Genomic DNA, 14,677 nt, shown 5'->3' with positions numbered 1-14,677 from the left:
TCACTCCTTCACTCGCCTGATGTTTTGTGTACTACCTTCTGTAGTGCCCAGGGACAGAAAGATGAACTGAACACGGTCCCTGTGTGTTGAGAGTTTGTTATAAGTGCAGGGGTAGGGACACAGTCAACAGTCACATGCCATGAGCGCGCTGACGGCGGTACATACGAGACACCTACATGTCCCAGAGGGATTCACCAGTACCACCGAAAGCCCAACATCCCCTTCATGGCTCTAAATAGTCTTCTGAGTCTCTGTGTCCACCCAACCCAAAAAGTCTGCCTCTCTTCTTAAAAGTTTCCTAAAACAGCTGTGCCAGAGACGATGGCAAAGCACTGGAGCTTTGAAGCAGGCAGCCCATTGTTGAGCCCTTTCTACTCGCAGCCCTGGGTTTCTTTCATCTGTCATCATATATTTACAGAGACTGGCTCAGTGGGCAGGGAATCGCCCTCCTTCAGCCTGGTCTGGTCTCGCTCATGGCTGGGAACTGTTGCAGTGAAGAAGCTGGTGCTGTCTGGTGGAGTAATTCCCACACTGCTGCAGCTTGCAAAGGTCCATTCACCACCATCCCGCCCCTCCTCCACCACCCCACCCCGCAGGTATAAGGGAAGGTCTCACCCTTTGTCTCACACCACACTGTTTTTTCACTAGAGGACTTACTAGGATTCTCACTAGAGGACTAGTAGGAATTGCAAGTATTTAAGCTCCATGAACACAAGGATGTTTCACTATTTTATTCACCACTCTAACCCCAGAGCCAAGAATGGTCCCCGGCAAATACTGAGTGCTCAATAAATATCAGGTGAATGAACAAACCAATATGTTTCTTTACATGTTTGTTTCCAGCTACTTGCGAGCTTCTGGGGAGAGGGATGGATTTTTATCTCCAGGACCTAACGAAGTGCCTGGCACACAGTAGATGCTTAATGAATGTGTCATGAATGAGTAGATGAAGGAGCAGGTGGGTGAAGAAACAAAAAAAATCTGTTTTAAGGAGTTCCCGTCGTGGCTCAGTGGTTTATGAATCCAACTAGGAACCATGAGGTTGCGGGTTCGATCCCTGGCCTTGCTCAGTGGGTTAAGAATCCAGCATTGCCGTGAGCTGTGGCGTAGGTTGCAGACACAGCTCAGATCCCATGTTGCTGTGGCTGTGGTGTAGGCCAGCATCTATAGATAGCTCTGATTAGATTCCTATCCTGGGAACCTCCATATCCCGAGAGAACGGCCCTAAGGAAAAAAAAAAAAAAAAAAAGGCAAAAAAATCTGTTTTAAGATAAAGAGACTCATTAAAACACAAAGCCTCCTAAGAAATTACCATAATCAACGAATTTTATTAAAGGAAAAGATAGGGCACTATCTTGTTCGATGGTTCTTTTCAACAAAATTTCCCTTGTTAATTACACACGCACAAGTACACAGAATTTTAATGAATTATGTCAAGTCCACCGGGAAGACATGAATTTGATTATGGAGTCTGGCAGAGTTAAAAGGCCAAAAACTGATGAGGAGTCTATTTACAAAGAATGCAAGCATGCACCCCAATGTTCACTGCAGCACTATTCACAACAGCTAAGACATGGAAGCAACCTAAATGTCCATCAAAAGAGGAATGGATAAAGAAGATGTGCTACATACACATAACGGAGTATTACTCAGCCATAAAAAAGAATGAAATAATGCTTTCTGCAGCAACATGGATGGAACCAGAGAGGATCATGCTAATTGAATTATGTTAGAGAAAGACAAACATCAAAGGTTAGTATCTACATGTGGAATCTAAAAAAAGGACACGAATGGACTTCTTTAAAAAGCAGAAACAGGAGTTCCCGTCGTGATGTGGTGGTTAACGAATCTGACTAGGAACCAAGAGGTTGCAGGTTCAATCCCTGGCCTTGCTCAGTGGGTTGAGGATCCGGCGTTGCCATGAGCTGTGTGTAGGTTGCAGATGTGGCTCGGATCCCACATTGCTGTGGCTCTGGCGTAGGCCAGCAGCTACAGCTCCGATTCGACCCCTAGCCTGGGAACATCCATATGCCATGGGAGCAGCCCTAGAAAAGGCAAAAAGACCAAAAAAAAAACAAACAAACAACAACAACAACAAAAAACAGAAACAGACTTATATACATAGAAAACAAACTTATGGTCACCAAAGGGGACAGACTGGGGGGAGGAATGGACTGGGGGTTTGGGATTGGCATATGCACACTGTGGTTCATGGAATGACTGGCCAACGGGGACCTGCTGTATAGCACAGGGAACTCTGCCCAATATTCTGTAATAACCTGTATTGGAAAAGAACCTGAAAAAAATGGTTTTATATATATATATACACACACATACATATATAACTGAATCACTTTGTTGCTGTACAATAAAAATTATCAAAACATTGTAAATCAACTACAATGCAATAAAGGTTAAAAAAAATAAGTGTTTCTAAAAGTTGGTCTAATTTCATCTGAGGATCTTGTTAAAAATAAAGAGATCTAAGCCTTACTCCTTGTCTACAGCATCAGTCTTTGGGGAAGAGGTGCCAGTAACTGGCAATTTTTACAAGCTCCCCAGGTGACTTGAATCCACATAAACCTGGTGAAGCATAAGCATATATATATACACATATATAGCCTTCAACTTTGGCTACTACCAAGGGCGTAACTGAAAGTTAGGGGAAGGGAACAACCTAGAAGGAAATGCAGAGGACTTTCTCCCAGTGAGACCTCCTGCCTCCGAGACGCGAAGACTCAAAGCGTAAGACTCTGTAGCTGATGCTCTGTCTGTAACCCAAGAAACGTCTTGCAGGGCCCTGCAAGATCTAGATAACATCCTCAAACTGGGAGACCTTAGCAGAGACTGATAAAGGGACTGGGCACAAAGGGTTAAATGGAGTTACAGGAACCCACAGAGGATGGGGCAGCACTACGAGGCTAGCAACCAGGAGGAGCCATTACAGGGCACCTGCTACCACCCCAAGGCCTGAAGGGACAGGGGCAGGAGTGGTTGCTAGAACTCACTGCTGAGAGGCTGGATGGAGAGGGTCATTCGATGGGATTGTGACCTCAGGAGGAAAAAAGCAGCCAAGCTGCAATGATCCTGAACTAAGAGAAGTGGAGAATGAATCCCCCGTCTTTATTCAGGGCCTCCATCAGCCAGGGTTACCACCAGCCAAACAGAACCAGAAGCCAGAGGACAAGCATGCTAAGGAAATCACAGAGGCTAGCTTCCCAGAACCCAGAGCAGGGCGGAGGCAGGGCCTAGAGGGACAAACAGAAGATGACCAGCATGAACCTCCCCAAATTTCTAAAGAGATTCAATCCGGGTGCCCCTGCTGGTGACTCCCCTGCCAGAGGCCAAGTGCCTCCAAATGATCAACAACTAAAACAGCCATTGCCTTATCACTCAGAATCCCAAGGTTAGTTTGGCAACAACAACAAAAACTGGAAACATTCCACCTCTGTCTGAAAAATGAGAGGAAGACGGCCAAGAAAGAAGAGGACTTTTAGAGTTGCAGGCCTCCTTTAAAATCCTGGAGCACTGGGAGTTCCCGTTGTGGCTCAGTGGTTAACAAATCTGACTAGCATCCATAAGGATGCAGGTTCGATCCCTGGCCTTGCCCAGTGGGTCAAAGATCCAGTGTTGCCAAGAACTGTGGTACAGGTTGCAGATGCAGCTCAGATATGGCGTTGCTGGGGCTGTGATATGGGCCAGTGGCTACAGCTCCAATACAAGCCCTAGCCTGGGAACCTCCTAGCACAGGGGTGGCCCTAAAGAGCCAAAAAAAAAAAAAAAAAAAAAAAAAATTCCTAGAGCACTGGAGCCTCTATCCTGTCTTTCTTAGCTATGAAATGAGTATAAATAGAGCTCCTGAACTCTGTCTACCTTGGAAGGTCTCTCCTAATCATCACATCAGGTAATGGGTATTAAGTGTCTTCCTGAAACTGCCAAGCCCTATACAATGTATCTTATAATCGCCCCCCTCAGTACAGTACAGATGTGCAAAATCTGTGCATGAGAGGAGGAGGGAGCAGCCGATTTTGTTTTCACACTTGGCTGATCTGTGCCCAAATCAAAGGCGAACTACAACATATGCTTTTGTGGGAGTTTCCGTATTTTTAGCAATGCATTAGGGAGACGGAGTCACTGGAACATACTGAATTTGGCAACGTGGCACAGTCTGCCTCAGCAACTTGGAGGTGGGGTAAGAACATATGTTTAACAGCCTTTTTCATGAACCCAAAAGGGGAACAGTGAGGATATCACTGCTTACTAAAACCGTTGTTACTTGAAGCATTTTCTACCTTTGAATAGCTTCCCCTTTAGAGTAAATTAATGGCGGGGGGGGGGGGGGGAAGAGCATTGGATAAAAGGTCAAAAGACCCAGCTTAGTGATGCTGCCTCACCACCAGCCGAGCTTTACACCTTGGGGTTGAAGCTAACGTGGAGTTTCTAAGTTATGATGTGTGTGAGCCTAGGGTGATTTTTTAATTGATTTTTTTTTTTTTTTTTTGGCTGCAACTGTGGCATGTGGAAGTTTCTGGGCCAGGAATCGAACCCACACCACAGCAGCGACCCAAGCTCCTGCAGCAACAACACCGGATCCTTAATCCACTGTGCCCCTAGAGTCCACTGGGGGTGATTTTTATTTCATTGCCTCAGCCAGTAACAGGAAGATCCCTGAAGTTGAGGGCGGGGCGAGAGATGATGAGGAGAGGCTGCTCGCTAAGAACCCCCTCCCTCCCAGGTCTTTACCAATTTCATACCGTGGAGTTACAGGTGGCATCTCATCTTTAAACAGGTTCCCACTGCTTAAGATACAAAACAAAGGAACAAAAAGAAAACCCTTTGAAGGGGTCAGTCTTGAAGATCCCTTAAAAAGCAATAGGAAATACATGTATGAGAGCCATCATATCTCAGTGCATTTGGAGCTGTGATGCCAGCAGAATTTGCCCAATCCCCCCTTCCAGTTTAAAGCATGAACCGACATCCCCAATGAAGCTGAAAAGTAAGACTCATCTACTCGGAGTAAAATTGATACTTCCGCTCACAAGCAGGTAGTAAATGAATGTTTTTTAGAATAAAGGAAGACAGGGTCTCCTGTCCCAGGAACGGCTTAGCTGCTTTCGTGATAGTTTGATCACTACATGCTAGCAACTGACTACGGTTAGAAGTGTGCAAGCCGGCCTTCCTCATTCAACCAAGCGGTGCCCCAGGGAAAGAGAGACAATGCTGCCTGCTTGTCCTCCAGCTGGAACCACCCCCTCCCAGGTCATGCAAATAAGGATGGGTTCAGCATCACTCACTGGATAAACTTTAATCTCCAAGTCACCTACTGAATATGATTTACCCCTCTCTCCACTTTGCAGAGAGGTAAACTGAGACATGGAAACAAGAAATCAAACCTTTGTGCTGAAGGTCAAGGACTGGCTTTCAAACTCCAAAACTCACGGACCTTGGGTAAATTATCTCACTCTCCTGGTCCCAGTTTTTCCAGTTGCCAAGCAGTTCATGAATAAATCCATGTGAAGTTCCTAGGAAAGTACTTGGCACACAGCAAACACTCAGCTCGTGCTAGCTATTACTTTCATCATTTTATTTGTCAATAAGTTAATACGTGCCAAGCACTTTGCAAAGTTTGAACAGACCATTCAACAAACATTTGTTGAGTACCTAAAAGGTGCTAGGCACCGTTCACTATTTCATTTAATCCCACAACACTTTGAGGTAGGTATTATTATCCCCATTGAACAGATACGAAAATTGAGCCTTAAAGAAATTAGTAAACTAGAGAGCAAAACTGTCTGACCCAAGCTACTAGGCTTTATCTTTCCTTGAGGCCGCTGCAAAGCTGATCTAGTATTATTTAAATAGGTTACCTAGGAGTTTCCTAGCAGCATTAAGCATTCACCATTATCATTGCTGTAGCTCGGGTCACAGCTGTGGCTGGGTTTGATCCGTGGCCTCGGAATTTTTGCATGCCATGGATATGGCCGGAAAGAAAAAAAAAGTCACCTAGCCCAGAGTGGTCCTGTAAATAGTGGCTGCTATCATTAACATAATCATTTATGTCGCTATGCTGTTTAGTACACTGTTTCCCAAATACCAGGCAATCACATAGCACCTCTGTGCTTTTAACACATGTATCTCGACATACTGAATATTTTTACTAAGTGATCAGTGTTTTCGATAATTTGAATAAACTGCTTGGCACAAAACCTGGACAATAATGATAATAACAATAATAACAATAATTATTGTTTACTATTATTTTATTGCATGCCAGCCCAAGGGAATCAAAGGACACGTGGCCTAGGTCACTCTGCTCATACAGGGCTAAGTCTAGCGTGAAGACACATAAAGCAGTGCCAAACGCACTGAGGAACATTCTACAGAGGAATTCAGATCTGAGTCTGGTGAGAAAAATCAGGCAAGACTTCACAGAGGAGGCAGCCTCTGATTTATGACAGGACGACGAAGAGTTTGTCAAATACACCATTAAAGGGCATCCCCAGCAGAGAGCCTACGTCTAAGCCCTCAAAAACCCCAGCCCCAGCACAGGCCTAATGGCCTGCAGATCCCATCTGACATGTAAAAAGCTGACAATTAGGAATCGCCTCCACCTCCTCCAAGCTTATTTTCATGCCAGAGACTTCCAGAGAGAGAAGGGTGAGCAGAAAGAAAAGCTCTTGAGTCATCTGCTTATTGTAAAGAAATACAACCTCGTGTTCCTTTGTCATTCCCAAAGGGACGCTTCAACACGACAGGCTAATCACCTGCAAAATTACTGCAAGGAGCTGGTTCTTACTTATGTACAAGCAGAAGAGCATTCCAAGCATCTTCACATGGCTGGTTTTATAACTCAAGAAAGACTGCTCTGATTTAGCTTATTTTTCCAATTCAAACTCAGAAGATAATGGAACAAATGGATCCTGGGACCTGTCAAAGGAGAGGGGAAGAGAAATGCAGGAAACAAGCCCAGGGTAATCAATGCGGGCTTCTTACATGGAGGCGTGGAGATAGTGTAATCATTTCGGAGGCCAGAGCATAGAGTATAAGGCTCTTGAGTATTTTTATATAGAAGATGTTACTCTTAAAATCCTGATGATGTGTCAAGTCTGTAGATTAAGCCCTGCCTCGTAGCCCAGAATGGTATACGTCACTCATGCAGATTGCTTACGGCGTTCACGCTTGTTCTGCCTTTTTTTTTTTTTTTTTTTTTTTTTTTTTTTTTTTTCAGATCCAAGAAGCATCCCCACCACAGTCTAGTAAAGCTTTTCATGGAAAATTTCTCTGAGGAAACCAGTCTCCCCACTATTTTCTCCTGCGCACACCATCTGCCTTGGCTCGCCTGCCATGCACAGAGGTTCCAAAATCCACTGAGATAAATCTGTGGTGTCTGTACAACGGATTCTCAAAGAACAGGACTTTATCGTTCCTTGCCCCATACCAACGCCTTCGTATCAACTACTGGGCATTGCTTTCAAGATTTCTCTCGGAACTGACGGTGTGAAATTAACTTTTTAGCTCATTGCTTTTTCAGATCTAAGGACAGTCCCTGGCCCTGCGATGACCCAGGCAGTTTCCCAACTCCGGCTCCCAAGACGACATGCTAAAGGCAGATGTGGCTACTTATCATAGGTCACAACAAAGAAGCTGCTCGATGGCACTCCTGCTTGTTTTGTACAGAGGAGTGGAGCATAAGTGCTGAGGCTGGGGATTTTAAATAGGTTTCTAAGTACACAGGGCGAAATAACGCTTTCTTTCTCCTTTGCTTGTCTCAGTCGAGATATACTCGCACTGCTGCCCACCTTTTCTGAGGATGAACCAACAGGTGACCAACATGCTGTGCGTGGCTGGGAAGGTCAATTCCAACATCCTCTCACACAACAGCAAGCAGGAAACAGGGAGGTGGCGGAGGGTTGGATCAGAGATCCTGCTCTGCTCATTGCTGCCTCTGAGCCACTGGCCAAGCAGCTTCACCTTGCTGAGTCTGCTCCCTCTTCATGAGGAGGAGTTCTAACCTCTCTAGGTGGACAGGAGGCACATTCATTCTTTCTCTTCAACAAATATTTATGGATGGCTCCATTAGGTTTCTCCTGCTGCCCTAACAAATGACCACAGACTTAATGGCTTCAAACAACACAACTGTGTTACGTTCCATGCCACAAAAGTCCAACAGGTCTCACTGGGCTAAAATCAACCATGAAGAGGGCTCCATTCCCTTCTGGAGCCTCCAATGGAGAACTCATTTCCTCGCTTTTTCTAGATTCTAGAGGCCACTGACTCCTTGGCTTGCAGCCCCCCCCCCTTTTATCGTCTTTCTATCTTTTTTAGAGTCGCACCTGCGGCATACCAAAGTTCCCAGGCTAGGGATCCAATTGGAGCTGTGGCCGCCAGCCTATGCCAGGGCCACAGCAACGCAGGATCCAAGCCACATCTGTGACCTACACCACAGCTCATGGCACTGCCAGATCCTTAACCCACTGAGCAAGGCCAAGGATTGAACCTGCGTCCTCACGGATGAGAGTAAGGTTCATTAACCACTGAGCCATGACGGGAACTCCCTGTGGCCCCTTCCTAATCTACAAAGCCAGCCATGTCACCTTCTCATGCTGCCGTCTCCCCCGCCTGCTGCAGCCAGGAAAGTTCTTGGCTTTGAAGGACCAGTGTGATGAGTCTGGACCCACCTAGTTAAGCCAGGATAATGTCTCATCTCAACGTCCTCACCTTACTCCTATCTGCAGAGTTCTTTTATCATATAAGGGAACGTATGCACAGGCCTTGAAAATTGAGCTCTCAAGTCTTTGGGTGCCATTATTTTGCCCACCACAAATACAAACTTTATACATTAGTGACCAAAGGGGAAAAAAAAAATCCCTCCTTGAGGATTCTAGAGGGTTGGGACAGACAATAAACTAAAAAAAAAAAAAAAAAAAAAAAAAGCAGCAAAGTATTCAGTATGTTAGAAGGTCTGAGTGCTGGGGAAGAGATGTAAGCAGAAGGTGGCGAGGAGGGGTAACAGTGTTGGAGTCAGGGGACAGATGGACAGTGTTAAAGGCGGTGACAGCACATACCAGAGCGATGCGAGTGGAGTGCATGGAGTTGAGCTCATGAAAAGGGTGCAGTTCTTGGGAACCTAGACGGTCACTAAATTTCACAAAATGAAGTTAGAGGGCCTAGCACATACTAGGTCTTTTTTTCCTCCCAGCAGTAAAGATGTGCCTAGGAAGAAGTCTGGTTAAAGCCTGTCCCTCTGATTCTTCAGGTGGGGCATCTTGGCCCAGGATGTAATATGCTTTGCAGCACAGCAAAGAGTGCAGAGGTCCAGCTCTGCAAACTACTGACTGGGAGACGGGAAGATGTTATTTTCCCTCTCTGAACCTCAAAGTTTTCAAGGGTTCACTGGCCTTGCTTCTGGAACCTCATGCTATTTGGAGAATAAAGAGTAGTAAGTGCAACCAAAACAGTGTGACCTCTGGGCAAACAAAAATAGACCTCTGGACAAAATAAAAAATAAATTAAAAAAGGAATAGAGAGCCCAGAAATAAACCCTTGAATAAATTATCAAATGATTCTGTACAAGAGTGCCAAGACCATTCAATGAGGGAAAAGAGTAAAACTACATATCCACATGCAAAAGAATGAAGCTGGGCCCTTATCTCACACTACATCCAAAAATTATCACAAACTGGATCAAAGACCTAAGAGTAAAACTTAAAAGTATAGAACTCTTAGAAGAAAACATAGGGGAGTTCCCTAGTGGCTCAGAGGAAATGAATCTATTATCCATGAGGACACAGGTTTGATCCCTGGCCTTGCTCAGTGGGTTAAGGATTCAACGTTGCTGTGAGTTGTAGAGGAAGCTGCAGACGCAGCTCAGATCTGGTGTTGCTGTGGGTGTGGTATAGGCCAGTGGCTACAACTTTGATACAACCCCTAGCCTGGGAACCTCCTAGCACAGGTGCAGCACTAAAAAAAAGAAACAACAAAAAACAAACAAACAAAAAAAACCCCACACACACAGGGAAAAGGCTTCAGAACACTGGATTTGGCAATAGTTTCTTGAATATGACACCAAAAGTACAGTCAAAAAAAAAGAAAAGGTAAATAAATTAGACTAGGTAAGAATTTAAAACTTCTTTGCATCAAAAGACACAATCAAAGAGTAAAACTGCATGGCAGGAAATACTTGCAAATCATACACTTGACAAGGGGTTAATATCCAGAATGTATTAAGAACTCCTGTAACTCAACAACAAAATAACTGAACTAAAAATGGATCAAGGTTAGAGTTTCCCGGTGGTGCTCTGGGTTAAGAATCCAGCATTGTCACTGCAGCAGCTCAGGTCACCACTGTGGTATGGGTTCAATCCCTGGCCCGGGAATTTCCACATGCTGGGGGCAAGGCCAAAAAAAAAGGACAGAAGACTAGACATTTTTTTCCAAAGATGACATATGAATTGTCAGCAAGCATATGAACTAATGTTCAACATCACTAATCACTAAAGAAATGCACGTCAAAACCACAATGGGGAGTTCCTGGAGTGGCTCAGTGGTTAACGAATCTGACTAGGAACCATGAGGTTGCAGGTTCGATCCCTGGCCTTGCTCAGTGGGTTGAGGATCCAGCGTTGCTGTGAGCTGTGGTGTAGGTTGCAGATGTGGCTCAGATCCCGAGTTGCTGTGGCTCTGGCATAGGCCGGCAGCTACAGCTCCGATTAGACCCCTACCTAGCCTGGGAACCTCCATATGCCACAGGTGCGGCCCTAGAAAAGGCAAAAAGACAGAAAAAAAAAACAAAACCCTACAATGGGCTATCACCTGACATCCACTAGGATGGCTACTATCAAATAAACAAATAACAAGTTATTGGCCTGGATATAGAGAAATTAGAACTCTAGTGCATTATTGCACAAGAACTATAAAACAGTTCAGTTACCATGGAAAACAATACGGTGTTCCTCAAAATATTAAAAATAAAATTACAATGTTATCCAGTAATTTTAATTCCGGATATTTATCTAAAATAACTGAGACCAAATCTTGAGGAAATATTTGTACACTCATGCTCATCATAGCATTATTCACAATAGCCAATCACTGGAAGCAATCCAAGTGTCCAAAAATGGGTGAATGGATAAAAAAAACGAGGTATAAACATACAATGGACTATTATCCAGCCATAAAAAAGAAGGAACTTGTGACATATGCTACAACATGGATAAAACTTGAGGAAAGTATGCTAAGTGAAATAGGCCAGTCTCCCTCCCCACCAAAACCCACAAATACTATCCAACTGCACTTACATGAGTTACCTAGAGTAGTCAAATTTATGGGAACAGAAAGTAGAATGGCGTTGCCAGGGGTTAGGGGATGACAGCAATCAGAATGGCTATTTAATGGGTAGAGAGTTTCAGTCTTGCAAGAGAAAAAGCTCTAGAGATTAGTTGCATAACAATATGAATATCTGCAACACTTAAAAAATGTCTAGGATGGTAAATTTTATGGTACGTGTGCTTTACCACAATAAAGTGTTCGATTTTAAAAATGAATGGAAGAGCAGTAAGGATGTATGCATAGAAAATTTGTAAGGCACATTAGAAATGTAAGCTGCCCTTGTGCTATGATGCGCTCTTTTGGGGGAGAAGATGGGTTTTACAGAAGCACATACCCCCTTCCCAGACCTTCCACCGTGAACCACACACAAAATGGGGCATCTGCCCACAGTCCACAGCAGCCACAGGACACCATCTCCCAAGGTATCTGTGGCAGACTCTGCATTCCCCCTACCCAGATGAAGTAATGGTGGACTGGCTATTATTCAAACAATGCAAATCAACACAAACAAAACATGGTACCATGTTTCGAAAAGGGAGAAACAGAACAACCTTGAGTATAGATGTTTCACGTAAAATTCTTCCTTGGATTTATGTCAGCTCTATTCAGTTCTTTTTTTTTTTTTTTTGTCTTTTTGTTGTTGTTGTTGCTATTTCTTGGGCCGCTCCCACGGCATATGGAGGTTCCCAGGCTAGGGGTTGAATCAGAGCTGTAGCCACCGGCCTACGCCAGAGCCACAGCAACGCGGGATCCAAGCCGCGTCTACAACCTACACCACAGCTCACGGCAATGCCGGATCGTTAACCCACTGAGCAAGGGCAGGGATCGAACCCGCAACCTCATGGTTCCTAGTCGGATTCGTTAACCACTGCGCCACGACGGGAACTCCCCCAGTTCTTAATTTCAAAGAAATTCACAGGCAGAGACCCGGCTGAGCCTGGGTAAAACAAGATGTGTGGCAGAAATTAACTTCAGGGAGTTCTTTGATGGCCTAGGAGGTAGAGGCTCCTGCATTCTCACTGCTGTGACTCTGGTTGCTGCTGTGTGGCGTAGGTTCGATCCCTGGCATGGGAAACATCCACGCACTGCTTGTGTGGCAAATTAAAAGAACCTAAGGGAGAACCTGAAATAAACATTGCATTGCAACTCTTATTGGAAGGAAGGAATTAACTTCACATGCTCGTTTTTCAGGAGAAAATCAGGTCCTGGATCACCTTAACACACTCATTCAACAAACATTCACGCAGCAACTTCCACATGCCAGCCCTTGGCCAGGTTAAGAAGACACAGCTCCTGCCTCTGAGGAGACGCACTGGAGTTGAGTCAGAGACAAAAACCTGTGATGAAAGGTATACAGAATCCAGAGGCAAGAGACAGCATGACACACTCTGAGAAAGAGTAAACAGCTCAGTAAGGGCGGGAGTCAGGCTTCAAGGCAGAGAAGGAGAATGATACAGGGCTAAAAAGGTACTGGGTTAGAACATAGCACAACTCAACTCCAGCCATATGGCAGTGTTTCCCATTAAAGAGGCCCCAAAATGGCAAGGTGCCACAGAGACGGCCAACTGGTACCTCCCTCAGTGCTTTTATTTTGCTTCCCAAGAAACGGATGGCTCACTGATCACTCCCTTTGGGGGGTTTTTAAGGGCGTCCTCAACCTCCTCTTGGGAGATGTACATTCCGGAGAGTTAAGAGCCTGCGTTACAGTCAGCAGCCCTCAAAGTTTTGATCCGAACTGTCTGTCACCCCTTAGCTATGAGGCTTTGGGTGAGTGACTGGATACACAGTATAAAGAGGGAAAAAGGAATAGTTCCCATCTCGCTGGATTGTTGTGTGGCTAAAGCAAGGAAATCAGTTTCATGGGCTTAGCGTACAGTAAGTGCTTTGTAAATGGTATAGATGGTATTCATCCCCTGATTCGTTCTTTCATCAGACACCTAACAGACACTGTGAATTTAAAAGTAAATAAGTTACAGCCCTCGTGCCTTAAAAAGCCCCTAGGCTAGTGCATCAGGAAGACGTAATTATACAGGAAGAGAGAATGGCATCATGCTTTCTCTCTCCACCACATGGGCCCCTTGAAAGGAGGGTCCTGCCTAGGAAAGGACCCTCTAGGGAAGGATGGCACAGTTTTCACAGAGTCCATGGGAACTTAAGGAGAGGCCTGCAAAACTGGTGACCAGGGGTACCAGAGAGTGAAGAGAACCTGCTAGGGATTCTCTATTCTAGATCCTGTTCAACTGGACAGGACCCTAGAGACCTGATGCGTCATCTCCTTCAATCTGAAGATGGACCACCTGGGGCTCCAAAGACCCCAGGAGTCGTCGCCCGTGGTCACGCTATTGGTTCGGTGCCTGCTCCTGGGACAGGGGGCTGGACCCTCTTCACATGCATCGCCTCGTCCCTCACCATCGTCTCTATTCAAGTCTGTCATTTTCTAGTTATTATCATATGATGGAACACGATCTTCGCAGGAGTTTTCAAGTGAAGCAGGAACTCCAACATCTGTCCAAAGTTCGGGCCCTTTCTTACCTTCTCAAAGCTGAAGCCCATGCAGCACTGAGGTGCAGAAGAGTCCTGCTCTTCCTTCAGGAGCAAGTTTGTGGGCTGCCTTTGGGTTTTTTTATTTTTGTTGTTGCTAATTTTATTTTTACTAGAGTATAGTTCATCTGCAGTGTTGTGTCAATTTCTGCTATACAGCCTAGTGACCAAGTCATACATACACTGATATATATATATATCACATATATGTATAAAACATTATTTACATGTAAAACATTTACATAATATATACATATATATAACATTTATATATGTTATATATATATAACATTCTTTGGATTGTGCGGTCTCTATTGTTTCTGGAGGCCATAGAAAATTTCCCATGGACCTAGCTGGGGTGGCCAAGGGCGAGGGGTGGGGGGGCTCAGTCACAGGGATCTTGGCAGTGGCATCAGCTTGACCATCTAACCCTATTTTCCAAAGGTAATATCCAGCTCTCTACCCCCCCCCATCCCCCTACAGGTTGAGAGTAAGGTTTCTTAGTCAGACAAGGGTTTGACAAAGTCTGGCTTCCCCACTTACTAGGTGAGACCTCAGGCAAGTCACTCAACTTTCCCAAATCTCAGCTGCCCCCTGTGGAAAGTGAGTATAATACCACCCACTTCTCTAAGTCATCATAAGGACCAACTAGGCTGCCTAGTAAAGAAGCAGCCTGGGGTTAGACAAAGGGCAACACCTCGATAATGGTACCCAGGAGGAGGTGGCTAAGTGTTAGCATGAGCAGTAGTATTAGAATTTTATCTTGTCCAAAATACACAGAGGAAATCCTCGCTGGTCCAGCTTTGAC

The 14,677-nt window shown here is 44.9% G+C and overlaps 1 protein-coding gene and 1 long non-coding RNA gene across 43 annotated transcripts in view; one reads left to right on the top strand and one right to left on the bottom strand.

Annotated features, from left to right (window-relative positions):
- DAB1 (DAB adaptor protein 1) overlaps nt 1-14,677 on the bottom strand; it is a 1,225,890-nt gene that overhangs the window by 384,166 nt on the left and 827,047 nt on the right. The window lies entirely within an intron of this gene.
- On the top strand, nt 1,365-13,760 carry LOC146402938 (uncharacterized). The gene is made up of 3 exons (XR_014808199.1): nt 1,365-1,896; nt 9,815-11,936; nt 12,223-13,760. It is a non-coding gene; the product is annotated as an uncharacterized LOC146402938 (long non-coding RNA).

This window comes from Sus scrofa, chromosome 6 (genome assembly GCF_054392235.1).
Source record: "Sus scrofa isolate SSC_HxYL_T2T_F1_AM1 chromosome 6, Sscrofa_HxYL_maternal_Yorkshire_Landrace_v2.0, whole genome shotgun sequence".
Lineage (NCBI taxonomy): Eukaryota > Metazoa > Chordata > Mammalia > Artiodactyla > Suidae > Sus > Sus scrofa.
This window is presented reverse-complemented; position numbering and strand designations above follow the sequence as displayed.